Source organism: Macaca mulatta, chromosome 3, assembly GCF_049350105.2.
Source record: "Macaca mulatta isolate MMU2019108-1 chromosome 3, T2T-MMU8v2.0, whole genome shotgun sequence".
Lineage (NCBI taxonomy): Eukaryota > Metazoa > Chordata > Mammalia > Primates > Cercopithecidae > Macaca > Macaca mulatta.
Genome location: NC_133408.1, coordinates 29,215,483 through 29,240,243, shown reverse-complemented (window position 1 = coordinate 29,240,243; position 24,761 = coordinate 29,215,483).

Below are 24,761 nucleotides of genomic sequence, written 5' to 3'. Positions count from 1 at the left end.
CGGCGCTACCCAGTTTGACTATCTCCCTTCTTGGTTATGCCGTTCATTCCTTGCTTTAATTTTAATCCTTCTCTATTCTAGCCTCTCGGGTACCATACTGCTTGGCAACTTTTTATTTTGGAATTAATGTACACTCACAGAAATAAATAGGGTAATACAGAAAGTTCTGTTGTACCCCTCTTCCAGTTTCACCCTTTATTACCACCTCACAGTACTCTGGTATATTCAAGGAAACTAAGATTTCAACAATGGTGGATTGTTTTATGTGAACTCCAGACATTATTTGGATTTCACCAGTTTTTCCATAAACATCATCTGTTTCAGAACCTGATACAGAGTGCCACATAGCATTTACTTGTCGTGTCTCTCCAGTCTCCTCTAGTGTGTGGGAGTCTCTCAGGCTTCCCTGTTTCCTTGTCATCAGACTTGGATTTGTCTGATGTTTTCCTCATGGTTAGATTGAGGTTATAGGTTCTTGGAAAGAACACGCCAGGGGTGAAGCAATCTTCTCACATTTTATCAGGGAACACACAATGTCAACACAAAATTATTGGTGAGATTAACGTTTACAATTTGATTACGATAGTTTTGACTATATTTCTCTATTGTAAAATTCCTATTTTCCCCTTTCAATACCCTCCAGACTCTCATAGATATACAGGTGGAATATTCCTTATTCCAAATGCTTGAGAACAGAACTCTTTCATAGGTCAGATTCCTTTTGGATTTTGAATATTTGCAGTATACTTACTGGTTGAGCATCCCACATCTGAAAAATCTGAAATTGGAAATGCTCCAGTGAGCATTTCATTTGATGGTTATATTTCCACACAAAAAGTTTCAGGTTTTGGATTTTTGGATTTGGAATGCTCAATCTGTATATATCAGGTGTAAAAATATGCTAAGATTTCTTTCTACATAATACTTTCATGTGTCCATGGCCCTTAAAGTTGGAAGTTCCTATATGATCGGAATCTATACATATATGCATACAAATACATATATTCATATACACTAATTTTAATGTCAAATGTGGCATATTCAGAATTCACCAAAACTTAGGACATGATAGTATTAATAATCAAGCCAAACTTTTCTCTGTGAAAGATTGTCAGGCCGTTGGTGATTAAAATGTGTTTACTACCTAACTGGGTATCATAGTCAATAGGATAGTTCTGAGTCACAAATGCAACATGGCAATTTTCTCTCATAGTCAATTCCAGACTTTAGGAACTAAAGAAAAATATTTTATTTACAAGAAAAGAAAAAAAAAAAAAAAGAAATAACCCCATTAAAAAGTGGGCAAAGGATATGAACAGGCACTTCTCAAAAGAAGACATTTATGCAGCCAGCAAACATGAAAAAAAAGCTCATCATCACTGCTCATTAGAGAAAAGGAAATCAAAACCACAATGAGATACCATCTCATGCCAGTTAGAATGGTGATCATTAAAAAGTCAGGAAACAACAGATGCTGGAGAGGATGTGGAGAAAGAGGAATGCTTTTAAACTGTTGGTGGGAGTGTAAATTAGTTCAGCCTTTGTGGAATACAGTGTGGTGATTCCTCAAGGATCTAGAACCAGAAATACCATTTGACCCAGCAATCCAATGACTGGGTAGATACCCAAAGGATTATAAATCATTCTACTATAAAGACACATGCACATGTATGTTTATTGCAGCACTGTTCACAATAGCAAAGACTTGGAACCAACCCAAATGCCCATCAATGTTAGACTGGATAAAGAAAATGTGGCACATGGAATACTATGCAGCCATGAAAAAGGATGAGTTCATGTCCTTTGCAGGGACATGGATGAAGCTGGAAACCATCATTCTCAGCAAACTGACACAGGAACAGAAAACCAAACACCACATATTCTCCTTCATAAGTGGGAGCTAAATATTTCTTTCAAATATCTGTTCTAATAATAAGATGGTCAATCATCCCAGCTTGCACAGTATTATGCTGGTTTTAGCATCTGAATTCTCTCCTCCTGGGAAACATTTTAGTCTTGTTCATGTATGGATTTTTAAACAACTAGCTCACTTTCTCTTAGGTGGTGCTCTAGGTTGATAAAGACTCTCTTACAGTGTAGTTTCCAGGAGATTTTAGTAGACTTTCTACAATCTACTCAGGCCAAAGTTTAGTGAGATTATGTGATAGGAACTGTACATGCACCAATATTTGAAGGCATCTATGAACATATTCTTTATTTAAACCAGCATCAAATTCTACCAAAACCAGCAAGTTTAGTTTGTAAGCAAAGATGAAATGACTGGACATCCTAAATGGATGGACTTTGAGTTCTTTTGCCAGGGTACTTATGATGATGCAGACTTACCTATACACTCTCACCTTGCCTCCCTGGTGACCTGCATTACTTATTTGTCAGAGAAAATGACTACCTTAAATCTAAGCAATGGGTAGTTATCAAATCTAAAAAAATCTTTGTGACTCAAAGGGAATTTAAATTCATGACTCTGCTTCATTAATACTAATCTCAAAGCAAGTGAACAAGATAAAACATATTAACTCTTGTCCCATCTTCATGTGGCTCCTGTATTACTAAGGGTCATTGGAGGCTGCCTAGCTAGTCACTATTCTTAAAATGAGACTGATATTAAGTAAGAAGATAGCATAATGAAAGAGCAAAAGGGAACAATTTGTTCTGATTAACATTCTGAGTCATTGATAACCCCACTAATAGGACTCAAACAAGTCTGAAATACTGTGGTCTTGGAATCAAACTTGAAACCAGAGGTTTACAATGGGAGAAAACACAGAGTAATGCCTGATACAATGAAATCCAGGCTTAGATTACTAGGATTTGTATCCTGACTCTACCATTTGGCAACTGTGTCATCTGGAAAGTTTTTAAAACTTTTCTGGAACTTCCTTTCCCAATTTATAAAGTATTATTCCTAAGAGTCCCTCCCTCATTTCATCACTGGTACCCTGACTTCATCTATTTTCCTGACTCTTCTGAGCTTCTGTTGGCTCATTTGCAAATTACTGGCTTTGACTGCCTCAATTGATTGTCGTCAGGATAAAATAGAATAATGTATGTAAAGACCCCAATCCTCGGTGGTATTATTATTCAGTAGGTTATAGAGGTATTGTACATAATTTGTTTTACCCTATAAATAAAAATGTGAACATGTGATTTATCATGTTACACATAATTTTCAGTCGTAAAACAATTTATGTTGCTACGTGATGTATCTTTTGCTGACACATGCTTGATGTCAGGGGCACGGGACATTTCTCATTAAACTTTGTACACAAATTATTAGTGTCAAAAATAAAACCTACGGAAGATGGATTAGAAAATAAATATTTTTATCTTGAGATAAACCAAAAATCCAAGTCCTAACCACCTACATATTTTCAGTCACATGTGCAGTTCTATTAGTAAAACTCTATCTCTTACTACTTACTCTTACTCTCTTACTACTCACTCTTATTCTTACTCTTTCTCCTATTTTAACCTAAAATGATCTCTCCTAATCTTTGCATAGCAATAGCAGATAGGTAAAACATTAAAAACATCCTTAAATCAAAAGTCTATTTCAAAGTTTTACAACCACAAGTCAAATTTGTTTTCTGAGGGAATTAATCTTAATTGATATAATCAAAAACAATAGAAACAGAAGGAAAACATGAAAGCAAATTCTGAGGAAACATTCGTTTCATAGATTCAGGAAAACATTTTTCTTCAGATATGACTGAATAGTAATTTTTTCTTACAGTTTTTTCACTTGCTTTACTTCAGCAATTACATTAGCATTCATGTAATTTTATCTATGACAGATATTATTTCAATTACTTTATATATGTAGCTTCACTTCTAATTTTTCTAAATACATTTATTGTATTGCTTCACTTTTTTCATGTTTTCTCATAATTATTAACCAACTTAAATTATAATATAAATAATTTTGATATAGAGAGAATAGGAACATTATCCAATACGAACACCAATTTTGATGAAATTCCTGTGAATCAAATCTTCCAAAAACTTTATACCTTTAAATCAGAATGTTTACACTTCTAAAAATAGTATCTTAAAATCTATTCAAATAAGCATGTAATCTTAAAATTATTAGTTTTCTTTAGACAATAGGGTAAGGTGACTACAGTTAGCAACAATATATATTTTAAAGTTGCTAGAAGAGAAGACTTGAATTTTTCACAAATATACAAACGATAAACACTCAAAGTGACGGACACCTCAAATATCCTGACTGATCATTACATTACATGTCTATGCATATAACAAAATATTACATGCACCCCATAAATATGTAAAATATTATGTGACAATAAAATTAGTTTTCTCAGCTGGGCACAGTGGTTCACGCCTGTAATCTCAGCACTTTGGGAGGCCGAGGTGGGCGGATCATGAGGTCAGGAGATCGAGACCACAGTGAAACCCTGTCTCCACTAAAAATAAAAAAAGTTAGCCGGGCGTGGTGGCGGTGCCTGTAGTCCCAGCTACTCGGGAGGCTGAGGCAGGAGAATGGCGGGAACCCGGGAGGCTGAGCTTGCAGTGAGCCGAGATCGCGCCACTGCACTCCAGCCTGGGCAACAGAGCGAGACTCCGTCTCAAAAAAAAAAGTTTTCCCCTAATTTTGTTTATTTAATTTTATACTCCTTCAATATTTTTTGTAATTGCTATATTGGTTAGGGTATACATAGGAGAAATGATATAATTTCACATATTGAGGAAAATATTTTGTGTGATTTTTTTTTTAACTCCAGATGAAGCTTATTTAAATTGTCTGCATCTCGGTGTGCTTTTTCCCTCATATTAGTCTAGGAAATCTCAATTCAACCAAAACACCTTCTTTCTAACTTATTTTATTTTATCTAACTTATCTAGCTTACTTTCTCTTTCTAACTTACTTCATCCTAGTGCTCTGGGGTCTATTGATATATAACCATTTCCTTACTGAGAGTCAGTTCAACAAGATTTTTTTAATAACCTCTTTGTCTCTTTTTTTTCCATTCTTTTAGATTATTGTTAAATTATTGGGCCCCAGGTGCAAGGCTTACTCTTTCCAAACAGCTGTGGTTAGTATAATACTATTAGTATCTATATTATTCATATGTGATTTAGTCATAGAAATTCCAATTTTACTTCATTGGAATTGTTAGATGAAATGTCTACATTCCCTATCATTTTACTTGTAACAATTTCCTTTTCAATTCTTAAAAGAATTTCTAATGTATATTTTCCTTTGCTTCTTTTAATTTTGATCAAAACACACTGGAGTTCAGATAAAATGTGATTTTCCAGCATTGCTATTTATTATTTTTCCAAACAGCAGTTCGGTTCTCTACACCCTGGGCTATTTCTCAACTAAAATAGATTGTACTCTGAAGTTCAGTAGCTGCTTGTGATTCAGCCCTTTGGTTCTAACATAAGAGTTTTGGTTTTAACATTTGCTACTCCATGGTATTTTTGAGACCCAGGGCAAATCTGTTAAGATATTTGCTGTAATTTCTTCCTTTGTAGTTTACATAGCACAACATTTTTATTTGCAAACCTACCGAATTTTTTTAGAAAGTTACAAATACAAGCCTTGTTTAGAGATTTGGGCATTTGTCTAATATGTCACCTATGTCTAATATGTGTGTTATTCATAGCTGTACACATAATAAAAATACTAGAAATATATCTGGATATTATTTCAACATTTTTCCTTGAAGTAATTGTGTGATAATTGACAACTCATCTCACTTTTCTAGACTTTAAATATATTTTTAAGGTATGGCATTCATACAAAAAAATGCACAAAACATCATGCATATCTTTATGAATTTTCACAAAGTTACTACACCAATGTAACCAGAATCAAACAGAGAAAATATACCAGCATCACAGAAACTTCTCCTGTGTCCACTTCCAGTAACAGAATTATGGATAACCAATATGCCAACACCTAAACAATAGATCAACTGATCTTGTTTAGTAATCTTTATTTTTTATTTTATATGACCGGAATCATACAGGACACATTACTAGGTGCCCTCTTTTCTTTTCCTCAAAAAGTTACCTTTGTAATATTTATCCATGTTGTTGCATAGTTGTAGTTTATTTTCATTCTTTAGAGTATTCCATTGTGTAACCACACCACAATGTATTTACTTATGCTTAGAATGTATTTGCTTTCTGGTGAACTAAGAAATCGTTTCCTACAATAAATGTCAAGTCAGACAATGTATGTGTATTTCTAATTCTAGTACTGAATTTACTCACAATTCAGAGGGTAACAGTCATAGCAAAACAAAAGCGTAGTCTTTAAAGAGGTCCATGACTGTCAATGCTACTCCCACAATGCCTTTTATCTCTTGTATTAGGCCATGTTCTAGTTTAAGTTTAACATAAGAAGTTTAAGCAATATTTTTGCTAGGGTATTTGTTTAGTAGCATAATTGCAGAAGGATTTAATCAGACTATTTATTTTTCAAGTGTCCCCACTAAAGGGAGAAAATAGTCTACGAGTCTCCTTCTAACCTTGATCTTTTCCTTCTCACTTAAAAAAAAAAAAAGTTTTTATTTATTCATTCATTCATCTGTTCTTTTTTATACCTTCCATTTATATATGCAGACTAGTATACTGTTATATATGTAGTGATGAAGACATAATGTTTTTCTAGTTGGATTTCCAGTTGACACAGTACCATTTATTACAAAGAATTATCTTTTAATAAAGAATTCATTGTCATAAATAAGGTTATTATATATGGGTGAATCTGTTTCTGTGCTCTATATTCTGTACCCACTCTCCATTTTCTTCCATAATTATCTAGCACCATTGGTAAATTGTCTTAATTACTACAGGTTTATCAAATATCTGCCACTGTACTTTTTTCTGTTTTTATCTTTCTTCTGTAAGGTTGCCTTAACTGCTCTTAGTTCCTTGCATTCATTCATAAATTTTATAATCAAATTATCATTTTCCTCATGAATAGAGGATTTTAAAAAGTCAGATTGGGCAGAACTATCACCTTTCTGATACTGATTGTTTTAATTCACTGAGTTAAGTCCTTTATTTTTGTTATTTGTGTTTTAATGTTTTAATATAATTCTTATACATATTTTGTTAAAACTATGATCTTTTTGGTGTTTGTTGCTAATATAAAGAGTATCTTTTAAAATTTTACTCTAATGTCTTTGTAATTGGTAAACAAAATGAATACCATTTATTTTTACATATTTACCTTTACCAATAAATTGTTAAATTAATAGATATTCTATGTACACAAATAATTTCATCTGGGAATAATGATAGTTTTATTTCCTCTTTATTTCAATATTTATGTATTTTTTCTTGCCTTGTTATACTAGCTAAGACCCTCAGTTCAATGTAGAAAAGGGGAAGTGATAGTAAATATTTTTTTCATCCTTGATGTCATTGGGAAATACTCTTAATACTTAATATTTAGTATAATATTAACCATTGGCCTTTTGTGGATAGATAACTTTTTATCAGCTTAGAGAAATTTCACACTATTCATTTTTTGCTAAGTAATCTTTTTCATTTGTTTGTTTTGGTTGTTTTTAATCATGAATAGTTACAAAAATTTTCTCAGATGATTTTTCAGCATCTGTCAAAATAATTATATAGTTTCTCTTCTTTATTCTGTTGACATGGTGAATAATATTGACTTATGAACCTTAGCTTCCCTTGAATTCCTGAAACAAGTCATATTTTGTCATAACTTACTGTAATTATTGTGTTAGTCTGTTCTCACACTGCTAATAAACACATACCCAAGACTCGGTAATTTATAAATGAAAGAGGTCTAATTGACTCACAATTCCACATGGCTGGAAAGGCCTCACAATCATGGCAGAAGGCAAATGAGGAGCAAAGTCACGTCTTACATGGTGACAGGAAAGAGAGCTTGTCCAGGGGAACTCACATTTATAAAACCATCAGATCTTGTGAGACTTATTCAGTATCACGAGAACAGAATGGGGGAAACCGCCCCCATGATTCAATTATCTCCACCTGGCTCCGTCCTTGACATGTGGAGACCATTACAATTCTGGATGAGATTTGGGTGGGAACACAGCCAAATCACATCATTTATATATATTCTTGAGCCTAATTGAGTAATTTTTTGTCTATAAGACAGATTTGTAACTGTCCCTTTGTCTCACAACTTTTCAGATATTAATCTCAAGATGTTAGCTTCATGAACTTTTGTAACTCTGGAAGATCATTAAAAAACATTTGCAAATTGTATATATCTGTGTTATTTCCTCTTTAAATATTTTAAAGAAATTCCTGGGGAAGCCATTTGATTCTGGGATTGGACTCAAGTTTTTAAAGTATTGCTAGTAGTATTATAGTGTTAAATGTTACAGGCTAACGTATAATGAACTCTTATTTTGTTCCAGGAAAAATACTGATACAGGTTATCTTATTTTTTCTGCATAGAAACTCTGTGAGGTATTATAATTATTTTGAAAACTTGAGAATTGAAATTTAAGGAGGATAAGCAACTTGCCTAAAGTGACACAGGTAGTTATTCAAAGAAGTTACTACATGTCTTCTGAGATCCCTCCTTATTCCACAGTTCATAGAAGAACATGTTTCCATTTCCTTGCTCTCTGGTAACAAACAAAATGCAAGCAAGTCACCAACGGCCTTTACTGAATGTTACTTTATAATGCACTTCATTCTCTAAAACACTTATCCTTTCATTGTTAACATCCTTCCCAATCATTTCTATTATACATCCTGGAAGCACATTTTCTGATAAATATAAAAACAAAAGTCAATATAAAAACAAAATACTTCAGTTTCTTCCACCTTTTCATAAAATACTTTCTGAACCATTGTGTATTAATTGACTCCAAATGTATCCTGAAAATGGTATTTCCCTTAAACCCTTTTAGTGTGGCTGCTCATTTTCCTGTCCCATCTTCAATGAAGGGACTAAATCAATTTCTGCATTTTTTTTTCTTTTTGCTGGTCTCCTATTTCTACTTTCAAACACTTTGGTGCAACATTTTGCACAATCTCTTGGAAGTTCATGCTTAGTACCCCGCTGTGGGTATTTGTTGTCTTACTATATTGATCATTTCTCCAAATAGATTGAGAACTATCACACTTGGATAACAGTCATTTGATTCTTCCATTTCTTCTTTTCTAAATTCGTATTGGATTACTTCAATATACATAAATAGGACCTCCCAAGTACTCTACTAGCATAACCCTTGAAATCATCAACTTCCACTTCAGTTTCACTCTGCTTCTAAAATGATCCTAGGTTGGGCCATGTCCCTTTATCTAGGGTTCTCATACTTACTATATCAAATTTCAACATCTTGTTTTCTAAATGGAACCTTTTTGCCTTTCTGGCTATCATTTGCCCCTTAATCTAGGGCATATTTCCTTTGACAACAGTGTAATCTTCTGTGTCATTTCAGCCATTTTCATTAGAGCATCTGCATCCTTTGATTTCCACAACATGAAAAAAATCAGAGCTCTGACTATTGGTTAATAAAAACTATCTCCTTTTCCACTACTACAACAGGATGCCCACTTTCAGAAAGGAAAATACAGAAGAGTCCTTTGAACTAGTACAGTCTATATATATCTTCTGCAATCTCCTCAGTGGTTCTGAGAAAGATTTTGCTAACTGATGAACTTTTTTTTTCTATTTCCCCAGTTGCAATTTTAATAATTCACCGTGTCTTCAGAGTTGTTTTCCATGATCTTTCAACTTTCGTTTTTAACTAATGTTCTTGCCCAACTACTTCACTTGGAATAAAACAAGATTAGGTTAAAGAGATCTATCAGTTTCTTATATTAAAATATGAAGACTCCCATCTGTAGCCACAATTACACTTATATTTATTCTTCCATTGTTATCGGTAAAAATGTCTTTCCACTTACGTGCCTGAAACTATTCCCTCCCTTACTTCCCTAGGGGACTTTTTCTATCAACTTTCTCCTTCATTATTTATCCAGAATATATTTATTTAATTCTTACTGTGTATTAACACATCACTAGATGTTTTGGATATATTGGTGAACAAAATAGAAAAACAATGTTTTATCTTGATAGGTAAATTATAATGGGAAGGAGAGGATAAATACTAAACAAGAAACAACGAATAAATACAGATAATAGAATATCAGAAGCTGGCAGTTTAGGAAATAGAGTAAATCACAGTAAGGAAAATCAGGGGTATTTGAAGAGGGCTGAGAAGGGTACAGTATTTGATGGGGTATTATAATTGACTACATTGAGAATGTAAAGCTTAAGCAAAAAGATGATTTGATAAAGAATTTATGAAATGATACAGGGATGCATGTCTGGCAGAGGTAACAGCTGGAGAGTTGAAAGCACTCCTGATGAGTTTAAGTAATAGCAGCTAGGGGACTGGGAGTTGCTGGTGTAGGCCAGTTAAGGAGAGAATAATAGGAGTTGATGACAGAGAACATTAGCTTGACAGATTATATAAGACCTTGAGGTCCATCATAAGGACCTAGGGCATTCAAAATTGATAGATTGAGACAAAGAGGAGGAAACAAAAAGATACTAAGGAGTAGCAATCAGTGAGATAGGAGAAAAATGAAGAGAATGTTGTATCTTACAAATCAAGAGAAAAAACTATGCCTATGAAGGCTCAGCTAAGTGAAATCCTGATGATTAGTCAAGTAGAATAGGAAACACAAATATACCATTGCTTTTGGCAATGTGAAAGTTGTTAGGGATAGTATCAAAGACAGTTTCAGTGAAATCATGGGCACAGTCTCAGTTATTAAGAGAGATTGTGAGAAAAGGACTTAAAAACAGTGAGAGGAGACAATGTTTTTGCAGAGTTTTGCTGCAAAGGATAGCAAATAAGTCAGGTAATAGTGGGGAAAGTTTAAAATCAGAGACATATAATCAGCATGTTTGTATTTGAATCAGAATAATTAGAGTGTGAAATATTGACTACGTAGGAGAAAGCAGAAAGAAAAAATTCTGGTGTTATATCCCTAAGTTGGCAAGAGAAGATGAGATCTGACTCTAAGAAGTGGGAAGGTAGGGAAGTGAATGCAGATTTATGGGTGAATAGGTGTTGTGATTGGTTATGTGGAAGCTCTTTTCAGATTGCTTCAGTTTTCTCAGTGAGACAGCAAGCACAATCAGCAACTGCAACAAAGGTGGGGGTGTGATACTGGAGGCTGGAGGAGACAGAATATGTGAAATAGTATTAAGAATGTGGAGGCGTGAACATACCAACAATATGTGATGTGATGTCTGCCAGCATTAAAGATTTGCTTAAAGTCTATTGCTGTTAATTTATAGTGAGAGCAGTCAGTGCCTTTTTTTTGTTTTTGTTTTTATTCACCTTTACTTTGCTATGTAGATGAAGATATGAAGTTGACACAGAAGTCGCTGATTGTTGAATTTAACCATCATTGTGGTTTTGCCAAGTAGTTCTGGTCTCATGCTGCTAATAAGACATACCTGAGACTGGGTAATTTAGAAAGGAAAGAGCTTTAATTGACTCACCATTCCACATGGCTGGATAGGCCTCACAATCATGGTGAAAGGCAAATGAGGAACAAAGTCACGTCTTACGTGGTGGCAGGCAAGAGAACTTGTGTAGGGGAACTTCCATTTATAAAACCATCAGATCTCCTAAAATTTATTCACTACCAAGAGAACAGTATGGAGGAAACTGCCCCCATGATTCAATTAACTACACCTGGCCTGCAACACGTGGGAATTATTACAATTCAAGGTGAGCTTTGGGCGGATACACAGCCAAACCATATCAAGTCCAGTGAAGCAAGAACAGAAAGGAATCAGGGGTACTTCAAGGATTATGATGACTGGCCATGTAATTTGAGAGGGGACATTTTGGGGACAGAAGACCATGAAAAGGAAGGGTTTCTGAACTAGAGACTCTAATGTAGTGGTTGACATTTTTGGCACCAGGGACAGGTTTCGTGGAATACATTTTTTCCATGAACTGGGTAGAGGTGGGGGATGATTTGGGGATGAAATAGTTCCCCCTCAGATCATCAGGCATTAAATTCTCAGAGGGTGTATAACCTAGATCCCTTGCTTGCGCAGTTCACAATAGAGTTCATTCTCCTATGAGAATCTAATGCTGCCACTGCTCTGACAGGAGGCAGAGCTTAGGTGGGAATGCTGCTTTGCCCGCTGCTCACCTCCTGCTTGGCAGCCGAGGTTCCTAACAGGCCATGCACAGACACTGATCTGTGACCGGGGTTAGGGACTCCTATTCTAGTCAACTCAAAGGATGGCTAGGATGGAATTACAAGAGGGAGCGATTGCAAAGTTGGTTGTCTGTTCTTTCTTTTGTCCCATAGTGAAGTGTTTCCTGGCCATTGCCATTTCCTTCATTAGCTTCCACTGATGCCTAACCCTGTAAGTAAAAAAGTGGATACACATATCCTTCTGTCCTCTGTGTGGTACACTGGGCTTAATATCTTACAGCACTTTTAGTGACTCCTTTCAGTTTTTACTTGCTGCCTTCCCATCTTCTTCTCCTGTGATAAATCCAGGAAAGACACGTCTAAATGATAGCCCTCTACCAAAGGCCAAGCTGTCTGTCTTTGTATACTCATATTCAGGGTATGTTGTCTTTGACATGCTCAGTATTTGACATACTCAGGGTATGTTGTCTTCCAGGAGGCCTCTTATTTCTATCTGACAATTCACCGTCAGTGTTGTGTTGAATGAGTATAAATCAATCTTACTCATCTCATGTATGTGCTTGTCTCTCTCTCCTTGGATGAATTTCTCAAAATCAGGGGCCTGTCTCTTAGTCACTGTATCTATGTATAAGACCTAGCCAATGGGTAGCATAAAATAATGTGTTCTAATTCATCAAAAGATCTGTTATCATCTGAAATTTAGCTCCATATCTAATTACATACTTGATCTATCACGACTATTTCCCACTCACCACACACTTGGAAAATATAACATTGAGCTAATTCATTACTTACCTATCCAGAGAGATTCACTGCTCTGATGTCCTTCCCCAACCCACTCAAGTATTAACAACATTTTCTAAACCACCTATGTTTGGAACTCTGGGTATTTCTTTCATCTGACTTCTGCATTTTTCAGATCCCTTTACCAAACCTTATAAGTAATTTATATACCTTTCATCTCACTTTTGCTGTTTCCAGATCCCTTTACCAAGCCCTAGAGACAAATATTTTAAAATGTCTCATTCACTAATTTCTTTCTTTTTATTTCTATTTCAGTCACTCTTTTTCTTAGGTTCAGAGTCATTTATTCATTCTATAAATTATTTTTAAGCATTTTTAAGCCAGAGACCTACGAAGTGCTAGGTGCTGGGGAGAGAGTTTTGAACAAACCACGCAAAGTCTATTCTTTTGTGGAGCTTGCATTCTAAATGCCTTAGCAAGAAAGTATAAAATAATGCTTCTGTGCTATTTAAGAATTTAAAACTGAGTTATGGGATAGAAAGTGACCTGGAGTCTACTTTATGTTGAGTGATGAAGGGCTCCCTGAGAAAGTGACATGAAAACTGACCTAAATTAATGACATTCACTGACACCTTTATTTACTGTCCCATGCCTCTTGTATCTCACTCTGTCCCACAGATCTTTCTGCCCTCACTCTTACTTAGTATATTATATAATGTAGCCATTGAAAATATGCAACTGGTATTTTTATCGTAATTGTCTCAGGTACATCAAGTATGAACTTAGAGTATAAATTCTCTGAGAGTGAGACTGTCACTGTCTATACCAATATGCAATAGAAGGAGTCTCTGAAATGGGAGGTAAAATGTTAGCTTTCCTTTTTTTATGCTCAGAATTTTAATTTTATATTTATTAATAGAAATTTTAAGATGAATTTAAAAATCGATTAACTTATTCCTAAAGCTCTTCATATTTACCATCTGAATATGAAGATTCTGAATTCCCCCGCAGTGTTTTTTTTCCCCACTAATATCACCTACACATTGCTGCTCTCTTTCTATGACTTTTTGTATGCACATAAACTTTTTGTTTCATTTCTGAAATGTACTTAAGTCTTTCTGAAGCTATATTCAATAGCAATTAAATTTGTGTCACACCAATAATACACATAACTCAGTTAAAATGATAATATGAACAGTTTTTAATGGGTTCACAGGTCCACAGCAGTAGCATGCTTACTACCTGAGTGACTGTGATTAACAGGCACCATACCCAGACTGTAGGATGTACTCTAATTTTATAGATCTTACATTGAAAGGTTAAAAAGTATTTATCTTAGAAATGCTAAAACGAAGTAATCTATCCTCAACCGATGTTCCATGGAAGAGCCCTCTGTAGGAGGTTGACAGGCATGCTGAAAAAAGTTTGGGAATGCTGAGTTAAATGCAGTTAAATTGGCGTCTCAGGACCTTCCAGAATCTTTAGTATGCAATAGGAACTATGCATTCCAAAAGGATTTATGTTTCAGTGTGTAACTAAGAACCCTTGTTTTCACTGTTCTCAGTCTTTGCAGTTAGTGCTCGATGGGATATAATTTGGGCACTGATCTGGACAGCAAAAATGATATCCAAAGAAATATAGGTTATTACTTGATCCATAGATAAGAAAATGCAGGATTTTAGTGAGCTGTAAAAGCCTGATGATCAAGATGTGGACCTGAAGGCCCATCTATGTGAGATATCCACTGCTGTGGGCCTCTTCCTCTTAAGCTGGCTATAAAATCAATATAGCTCATACCATCTTCCTATTAAAATTTCCCCCTGTAGTTAGCTGCATGTCCTAGATTTTCAACATCGTCCAAGTATAAAACACTTCGTTCCATTATCAACTAAGTATCTCATGTGATTTCTTGCAAAGTGAGGTTATTAGAATATAATGTGGGCATGACACACAGGCAGAGCCCAACCTCAGCAACCTTTTTTCCCTTGAAATGTTTATTTTCAAAATTATGAAACATACAAAAATTCGAAAGAAAGAACAATAAATACTTGCATAGCTTTCTATTCTCACTTTTATGCTAATTTACTTTGAGTCTAGAGGTAAGGCGTTTCAGTGCTCTCATGAATGAAATGATGTAGTTGTGTGATCTTTAGGGATTCATTTGACTTTAAAATTTTGTGAGACCATATAAGTCAGAAGTAATTATAATAATAAAAAATTTAGAAAAATATCTTTCATTTCTAGCACTATTATTTAAATCTTAGTAACACCACAATGTTTATCTGTGCCCGGCATTTTTCATTTTACATAATTTCTAGTAGCACAAATAAACATTTAACAAGAGATTCCTGGGAGGAAAACTAACCTTCTAAGACTAAAGCCCAAGGGAGTCACAATTAAGGAATTGAAATAATTAGTCTGGTTCTCTAATGTTGTACCTCCTTTTATTCTTACCATTTAGTCTCATTCTGAAAGTTTAACTAACCCTAAGTAGATTTATCATTCCAGGAGCATTATTATACTGTGTGTCTAGCAACATCTTAGGTATCAAATAATGCATCTTGCAAAGTAGAAGCACCTTTTATTTTTCTTCTCTTCCTATATCTCAGTATCTTAATTGCAATGACTCATGAGCTGACTTTTCTTTTTTTTAATTTTTTCGGTTTGCTCCCGGTTGTGCTGATGTGTCACAGAATAGTGACTACAACTTCTGCTGTAACTGATGGAACAAATTCTTCTGGGATGTATTAATACAGCTGCAGGCAGTAAGGCAAGAAGCGAATGGAAAGTAAATGGGTTCAGGAGCTCTAGAGACAATGATGTTGCTGGAGGCAGAGAGGTAGGCAGCCACTAATAACTACAGCTAAACAGTGGGAAGAAAGCATGCACCAGGTTTGTTTCACCAATCAGTATCTATCATATGTACTTGGCACAGTTATAATCAAGTATTTCTTTCCCAAGCCAATTAGCCCTTCAAGGTGCTGCTAACTAGTGAATATGTAGCTGCTAGTTAGAATAATCACTAGGACTTTGATTTTAAGTGCCCATGTTAAAGATATAGATTTTTCAGCCGGTGTGGTGGCTCATGCCTGTAATCCCAGCACTTTGGGGGGCCGAGGCGGGAGGATCACGAGGTCAGGAGATCGAGACCATCCTGGCTAACGCAGTGAAACCCCGTTTCTACTAAAAACACAAAAAAAATTAGCCGGGCGTGGTGGCGGGCGCCTGTGGTCCCAACTACTCCAGAGGCTGAGGCATGAGAATGGCGTGAACTCAGGAGGCGGAGCTTGCAGAGAGCCCAGATCATGCCACTGCACTCCAGCCTGGGCGACAGAGAGAGACTCGGTCTCAAAAAAAAAAAAAAAAAAAAAAAAAGATATAGATTTTCGTTGGTGTTTTGAAGACAAATTATGTCTTTCTTAATCTTGAATACTTTTCCCAAAGACCATGATTCTATTTAGCTTGAAATTAAGATTATTCCTTTATATGTTCATTTGGTGTTCTAAACTTGGAACCATAGAATTATAGTTTTGGTTAAAACATTTAATTTTGAGGGCTGGATGTGGCTAATCCCAGCATTTTGGAAGGCCAAGGCAGGAGGATTGCTTGAGATCAGGAGTTTGAGAACAGCCTGGGCAACATAGTAAGACTATGTCTCCAAAATCAGTCAATGATCATCATCATCATAATTTTGATTATCAGGAGTTTGTTCTAAAAAGAATGAGTTAGTTGCCCAAGATCTCAGCACTGCTTATTGGCAGTGTTCAGATAAAAGCAAATGATAAGGTTCATCAGGGTTAGATTTACCATCAATTCAGTAAAATATACTGAGAGCTTATAGTGTGTTGGGCATAAGACAGGGGTGCAAAGATGAATTTAATTGACACTTCGAAATATACAAACACAAATTATTTCCAGGTATATATTCTTTACCAGTGACATATACAAAGTGCTGCGTGGGAGAAAAAAATCTTAATTTGAATTGGAGAGTTGGAAGACAATGAAACACATACAGTCAGTGGCAGATATTATCAGTGGAAAAGCCGAAGGCCTCTTACAGAGTCCTTGCAGACTGTAGTGGCATTTTGTGAATGTATTTATAATCTGAGTTTCACGAATATGTAAAGCTAAAATATTCCTACCTGTAATTTGTATTTGCTTCATAGCACACTAAAGAGAAGCCAGAATATATTTAGATTTTATGTGGAATCTTTAGATACTAAAATCACCTTATTTTCATTTCTCCAAACAGAAATAAATGTTCTATGCTCTTGTCATGGCCAATTTCGCTTACTCAATAACAAAAAAGAAAAGCATATTGGTATTCACACCTTTAGCTTGACATTATATGGGTGACTTCCACGGCTGTCTACATATACTTGGTTTTGATACTAAACATGGCATCGATTACTGTTATTACACAGATAACTGTATATAAAGGTCCTTGTGTTGTCAAGTCTTTATTCATAATTCCTTAAACAGGCATATTTCTTTGTAAACAAAGAATTGGGCATGAAGTTAACTTACATGTCCAGTTGGGAAGAATTTAATGACTCTACCACCATATGGTGTCTGGCGTCTTCCTAGAGAGCCACAAGTCATAGCATAAAAAATCACTGCACTACAGTGTCAGACATGGATTGCAGTCTCCTGCTGAAAAACTCTAGGAGTGTTCAATATTTGTGTCAGCTTTCAGCAGGCATTTTGATGAATATGAATGTAACAGAAATGTCTGAATCTGTGTATGAATCAAATATAAGCCAAATATTAACTGCCTCCTAAGAGGAAATGCTTTGTTTTTTTTTTTTTTTCCCACTTGTTTTTCTTTCTGCCTGGTCATTTCTTGAGGCATCAGACTTCAAACTGGTTTAGTGTTGGAGTCTCATTCTTCTGGGGAGGAAGGACAAATTCAGGGGACACATAAATTTTTTTAAAAAAGTATTTTAAATCTGTTACTTTTTGTAAGGACAACTATAAAGTTTACTATCTTCCAAAGAGGTCTTAAAATTCTTAAAGGGGAGTTTAATTGCAGGACTTATGTTATAATTATGCACAGCCAGAAAGTCATGAAGCAATACTAAACATTCCTCACATGCTGTCAAGTCTACTGTCTTCAAAATAATTGTAATGTAAAAGATTATGTCTGACCAAAAAGTAAAGTGTCCTCACATCTCATGTAAATTAAATGTTTCAGAGGTTAGAGAATGACAGACCTTCTCTTCACACCCTATTTAGAGAAATAAGGGAAGTTTGAGTTGGGCATAATAATGTAGACGAAGAAGGAATAAAAATAAAACAAGAATGTTATCCAGTTGTCTTGTTGTGGACATTGTGGCTCCAGAACTTTCTTTAACTGCTCATTGGTAAACAATGGTTTCATTAAGTGCTATTATGAGGTGTTAAAAGAGTGTCTTCACAACATTATGTTATTCAAAAACTTGGGAGAACTTCTTTAGACTGTAAGTCCTCAGGGAGAAATGATTTTTTCAAAAGAAAAATACATGAAAAGAACCTAGGTTTATATTTCTCTGGCCTTAGTTGACCAGCTACAATTTTAGACATTAATTTGTGGCTTGTGTGTTTATATCTGTCCCTTTAGACATTACAAGTTTTTATACAAAAGAGTAGCTGCCAATATTCTCTTTCCCAACTGACAAAAGAAGAAAGGAAAGAAGGAAGAAGGAAGGAAGGAAGGAAGAGAGAGAGGGAGGGAGGGAGGAAGGAAGGAACAGTTAACATGAAAGAGTTCATAGGTGGTGTGGAATTTGAGTAGGAAACCTAAGCCTGGATTAAAAGGCTGGATAAATATACACTTGGATTTCCCATATGTAAAATAAAGGATTACATTAAATAACCTTCTAATTTTAACTTTTGTTACTGTATGATTCATAATATTAATTCTCTCTTTTTTTTTTTTTTGAGACAGAGTCTCGCTCTGCCACCCAGGCTGGAGTGCAGTGGTGCGATCTCGGCTCACTGCAAGCTCCGCCTCCCGGGTTCCCGCCATTCTCCTGCCTCAGCCTCCCGAGTAGTTGGGACTACAGGCGCCGCCACCATGCCTGGCTAATTATTTGTATTTTTAGTAGAGATGGGGTTTCACCGTGTTAGCCAGGATGAATATTGATTCTTAAGAATCATTTCTCTTTGTCTTTTTTTGGATAAATAAATGCCTTGCATGTAAGTATAAAAAATACTCTGTGAATGAGTCGCCAATTGTTGTTCTTCAATAACTATGGTTTCCTATACACTTGTTAAAATGTTCTATCCTCTTACTTTTGCCAATTTCACTTACTAAATAATATAAAAAAGAAAAAAACGCTGTTTATTATACCTTTGCCAATAAATTATTGACTTCCATGGTTGTCCACATATGTGGCTGTCCACATAAATACATATTTTATGTATTTGAATTAATGTAGTTAACATTTTTATATGCCCCAAGCACTCACGTGCCTTATGTTCAGTTGGGAGGGCAAGTCATGTTGAGTCATACTACCAAACTCTACTTCTGTATTAAATAAGACCCTATACATTCTAATTATGATACTTCTGATTGAGAGAGAGAGAGAGATTCTACGTTGAATAGAAGACATCATCAGGCAAGATGATATTAAATCCCTTTGAGGATTGTTTTTGTATCGGTAGTAGGTTGAGTGGTGGTCCTCCAAGAGATATTTTTATGTGGAACATGCAAATGTGACTTTGTTTTAGAATAAGGATCTTTGCAGATGTGATTCAGTAAATATATTGAAAGAAAAAATTCTGATTAATTAGAGTGGGGCCTCAATCCAAGGTCAAATATCCTAAGAAAAGAAGAGAAGGGGAGAAGATATATGAGAAAGGCCGTTTGACAATGGAAGCAGAAACGTGGGCAAGGCAGCCCCAGGAACATCTAGGGCCATCAGAAGCTGGAAGAGGCAAGGAAGGATTCTTTCCTTGAGCCCTCAGGGGGAGTAAGGGCCCTCCTGACATCTAGGTTTAGGAGTTCTGGTTACCAAATCTATGAGAGGAGAAATGTAGGTTGTCTTAAGCTATCTAGTTTGTGGTAATTTGTTACAGCAGCCCCAGTAAGCTAATACACTATCATTGTCATAAACTTTATAAAACCAGGACTAATACATACATGGCAGGGTGAATTCATTTAGGAACTATATAGCACGCTCAAACTGAGAACTTCAAGAGAAGGTAACAAACTAACTCTTTACAAAGGTGAGGTCAGGATACAGGACAGCGAAAGTGGTAGTGTGGTAAGGGTGCTTGCTGGTGCTGTCATAACCAAACATCACAGACCATGTAGCTTAAAGAGCAGGAATTTATTTTCTCACAGTGGTGAAAGCTGGAAGTCCAAGACCAAGGTGCTGGTAGGGTTCGTGTCTCCTAAGGCCTCCCCCTGGGTTGCAGATGGCCACCTGCTCACTGTGACCTCACATAGCCTTTCCTCTTTGCACTACATACATGGTCTCTCATACATGTCCTAATCTTCTCTTCTTGTTAGGTGAGTGCAAAAGTAATTGCAATTTTTGCCATTGTTTAAAGACACCAGTCAGACTGGATAGGGCCCATAATAAGAGTCTCCTTTTCACGTAATTATCTCTTTAAAGGATCTATCTCCAAATACAGTCACATTCTAATGCACTGGGGGAATAGAGCTTTAGCATATACATTTAGAGGAGTTGCAATTTAGTTCATAACATTGCTCTCAGCAAGGCTAGGCCCCAAAGGGTGAGGACAGGATGAAATTATTTGAACCCAAAGACACAGAAGGCTTTGTGGACAGGGTTGCCTTCTAGGAGCTGCCAGTTTTGATGGAGAGATAACAGTAAAGCCACAGAGGAAGGCAAGCTAGGGAGTCAACTCTTCTCTTCCTTAATTCATCTCAGGGCAAGAAACACCACCTCGATAGGATGTACACATCAGCCTTCCAGTGCCCAGAGCAAGGTTGAGAAGGATGGAGAGAGGGTCTGAAGTGGCCAATGGAAGACATTTGACAAAACTGAACATTGAAAATCATTTCATGGAGACCACTTTAGCCAACTCTGCAGCCTGAACGTGTTAGCAAAATGGGTCTAGAATAATAAAATATATCTTAACAACTCTTACTATAACTGAGGAGTTAATGAAAATGGTCTAGAAGAATAAAGTACATGTTGACAACTCATTATAACTGAGGAGTTAATACAAACAAGATAAATTTGTATATGATCTCAAAATTATAGGCATGCCTGGAAGTTCTAAAAAGCTTAATTCTTATGAAATTATTTTTTGTATTTTCAATTAAAGTGTATGTATTTATGTCTTGATAAATGCTATGTAGTTTAGAACATCACAGATGTTGACAGGTATTCTAAGATTTAAGCCCTGAATGTTCAGCAGGGCTGTACTCCTGCTACTCAAAATGCACTTACTCACATTTTAACTTTTTTATACTCTAGGTATCTTCTTTGTTAAGTGGAAAGATTATTAATATCCAAGAACATTACAAACTTATGGGATATGATTTTAATAAAACAATTGCTAGAGAAGGGATTTTTGTGAGTGTAGCATATTTCTTATTGTATCTTCGCTATGCAGCACTAATTGATATTTGATAAACATTTACTTAACTGAATTAAACTACAAATAGACTTGGCTCGTTTTCCTACATACATAAATAAGCCCCTAGTAGATAATAATTATTTGAACATCTTTATGTATTAGAAACTAAGTAATAGGTGGTAAATATTGGGATTTATCACCAGGCTGTTCTTATTGCACATAGACTCCTTAGTCATTTTATATTAAGCTGTTTAATAAAGAAAATAAATAAAAATGATTTTTTACAAATTTTCTCATATATTGATATGTATATTGTTTTTCTAGTCATATTTGGCAAGGAAATGAAATTGCTTTGAGTGGAAAGCCGTCAGAAATATTCTTGAGACTTAACTCCTACATGAAAATACTGATTGTTAAATCCCTAAAAATAATGAAATTAATGCTTCTATATGTGTTGATGTATTTTCCTAGGAATAGAGAATGTGGTAAAAAGAATTGTGTCTTATTATAATTTGTGATGAATTTCGCTAGAAAGTATTTCAGAACAAGAGTCAAAATTGTGAAAGTAATTAAAATGCATACAGCAGCCGAGAAAAAGTTGCCACTAGAGGGTACTACTGCTCTTTACAAACCAACTTTTAGCAATAATAAATATTGAAGATTTAATACCTAGGGGGTCGACGTGGCAAATTTGGACTGCATATGAAACGCTCTAAAAAATAATAAATTCATTAAAGTTAATATTATTTATCAGACAATTTACAAACTCTGAGCACTGAAGCTGCCATTCCCATCAACCCAATTTGACTAGTCTTTGAGATGTACATGCAGGACAAAAAATACACATAAAGGAAAACATATTTATGGCATTTCACAGTTACTTTCCTCAGATAAATTATATTATCTATGCATTGTAAAGAAGGATTCTGCACCTCTTAATATAAAATAATAATGTTAATAATCAGCTGGGTACATAGATGAACATCTCTTTGAAGTGCTGTGATGTATTTACACATACGTAATTTATATTCATAACACAGTATAAATTCATGCGTACACATCCACAGTGAGAAGGGAGACAGGTAGTATAATCACCAATTTAAAAGGGAAGAAATTGAGGTTCAGAATGTCATAGCTTATCTAAATCACAGAGGAGCTAGGGTGTAATATGCATTTGTGTATTTGCACACATAGGGACAAAAATGGGGACAAAATATTATTTCTCTACAATGGAATTATTCACCATTACATAATGTATTAGGTACACATATAACATACACATTTTGGAGAGAGAAAATAAAAGTTAATTATTATGTTTTGTTAATAGTAATTATTATTTTTGTTAATAGTAAGAAATTATTATGTTTTGTCAATAGTTATCATTAAAAAAAAAACCCTTGCTATACTTACTATGAACTGAAAATCAACTGACTAACAGAAATGTCAGCCACATTCTTTGATGTAAAACAAGAAAAATAGTATTAAGTGAATATGATGCATATGTCAAAATAACACACATAGCATAGTTTTATGTGAAAAATATGCTTTTACACATAATTTAGGAGATCATTGTGAGTTGCAGTATACTAAAAGTGCCCTATGCAGAAGATGGAATTGTAATGTGGTTTGTGCATTTTAGCAAAATTCAGATAGATGGTGAGGGCATTATAGCATAAGAAAAGCCTCAGAGATCTTGATGTTCCAGACACATATGGTGGCAGTTCATATTTAAATCTGGCTGGAGAAGGGGTAAGGAGAAATAATCAGAGGAATCTAGAAAGATATACGAGAAACAGATTGTGTGTGATTTTGAACTCCAGTCTGAGTTGCCTTGATTTGATGAAAAGTATTTATATCAGCTGTGTGACAAGGTCAACGAGTGGCATTTAGGGTGATTAATCTATTTGCAAGACAAGCAGAAACTTTAGTGAGAGAAGACCTGTGAAGAATCTGTTTCCTAGAACAAACTTGAGAGGTATGAGCCTTCATTAGGATAATGGTGATATATGTGGAAAGGGAAGGACTAAAATAGAAGTCATTTAGAAATAGGAAACAGGATGGATTTTAATCACGGAAAAGGGGGGAAGATAAGAAATGACCGTGAGAATTTAAGCCTAGAGAACATGAAGAGAAAGTAGATTTGCACCAAAAAGACACAAAAAATTCAGTTCGGTTTTAGATATTTTAAGACATCTTTCATTTGTTTAAATGTAATGATTCTCTTTAGAGATGCAAAGCAGAAAAAAGTTAGATTGTCAGTATAGATTTTAAAAGTTATATTTAAAAATGTTAATTTAATCAGAAGGAGGAGATAAATTTCTGAGTGAAAGAGAAAAGGGGAAATAAGGGATTAAGGGCCAAAAATGTGAGTTAATCCACATTTTATGTTAGAGAAAGAATAGTCACCACTGAAATATTTAAAATAACTATCTTTGATGTGTATGGGAGAAGAAATATGAATTCACCAGAGCCAAAGAATAAGGGATTCCTTGAAGTAAAATTCCAAAAACAGGACAAGGGGATAGGAAAAATATCATGGATTTAATTAAGAACAGGTCAAGGCCATATTGGAAATTGTCATTTTATCAACGTGCTGGGGAAACAAGTCAAGTGTTGGTGGGTTTGGAATGGAGAAACAGGTAAATAACTGTTTGAGAATGGAGGCAGTGGAATGAAATCAAATAGGAAATTAGGATTAAAGTGTTCACTATTAAGGTTAAATTTTGTGTTATAATATTTATAAAATACACTATGATAGTATTTAGTATACAGCATGGAATGCTTTTAACCAGACAAGAAAAAGAAAGAAGAGAAAGGAAATATCCAAAATAAAGAGAATAATTGAAAGACAAAGTGTCAGAGGAAATAGAGGGACTGAGGACACAGGGCTGAAGGGACAAACATGGAAAGCTGTGATAACACAATTTGGTAGCCCTGAAGAGAAGTGTTAGACTAGGGCTTAGATGGGGATGTTCTCAGTTCAACCTCAAATCTACTGGGTAATTACATGTGGAACAAGCCAATAATAATAATAATAATAATAAAAACCAAGATAGTTTTCATCACATAAACAGAACCAATGTCAAAATCCACATGATTATCTCAATACCCGCAGAAAAGACCTTTGATAAAATTCAACACTCCATCATGCAAAAAACTCTCAATAAACTAGGTATTGATGGAACATATCTCAAAATAATAAGAGCTATTTACGACAAACCCACAGCCAATATCATACTGAATGGGTGGGCAAAAGCTGGAAGCATTCCCTTTGA